The sequence below is a fragment of the Haliaeetus leucocephalus genome, unplaced genomic scaffold, assembly GCF_000737465.1.
Source record: "Haliaeetus leucocephalus isolate CR32 unplaced genomic scaffold, Haliaeetus_leucocephalus-4.0 Scaffold886, whole genome shotgun sequence".
Lineage (NCBI taxonomy): Eukaryota > Metazoa > Chordata > Aves > Accipitriformes > Accipitridae > Haliaeetus > Haliaeetus leucocephalus.
This window is the reverse complement of record NW_010973322.1, coordinates 73312-73566: the sequence shown is the minus strand read 5'-3', so window position 1 is coordinate 73566 and position 255 is coordinate 73312. Positions and strand designations below refer to the sequence as shown.

The window sequence follows — 255 nt, the reverse complement described above, 5'->3', positions numbered from 1 at the left end:
GGAAAAGGGAAAGAGAGAGAGAAGAGAAAGATTTCACCGGTCCTGGATCCAGCATTGGTCCAGTCAACCGAGGGGTCCAGTTCCAGTGGGCTTGCACACATGGGGCTTCAGTTTGTGTCCTTTTATCATCCTTGCCCCTCCTTTGGGCAGGCACTCAAACTCGTTAGGCTAATTAGGTAGCCTTTGGGCCGTGGGCTTGGGGGTCGTAGCTTCCCCTTCCCTGCAGCCATCATCTTTGGCCACACATGGTGAGCT

The 255-nt window shown here is 54.1% G+C and overlaps 1 pseudogene; it reads left to right on the top strand.

Moving 5' to 3' along the window:
• The window catches only part of LOC104841547, a 21121-nt pseudogene that overhangs the window by 11523 nt on the left and 9343 nt on the right, over positions 1-255 (top strand).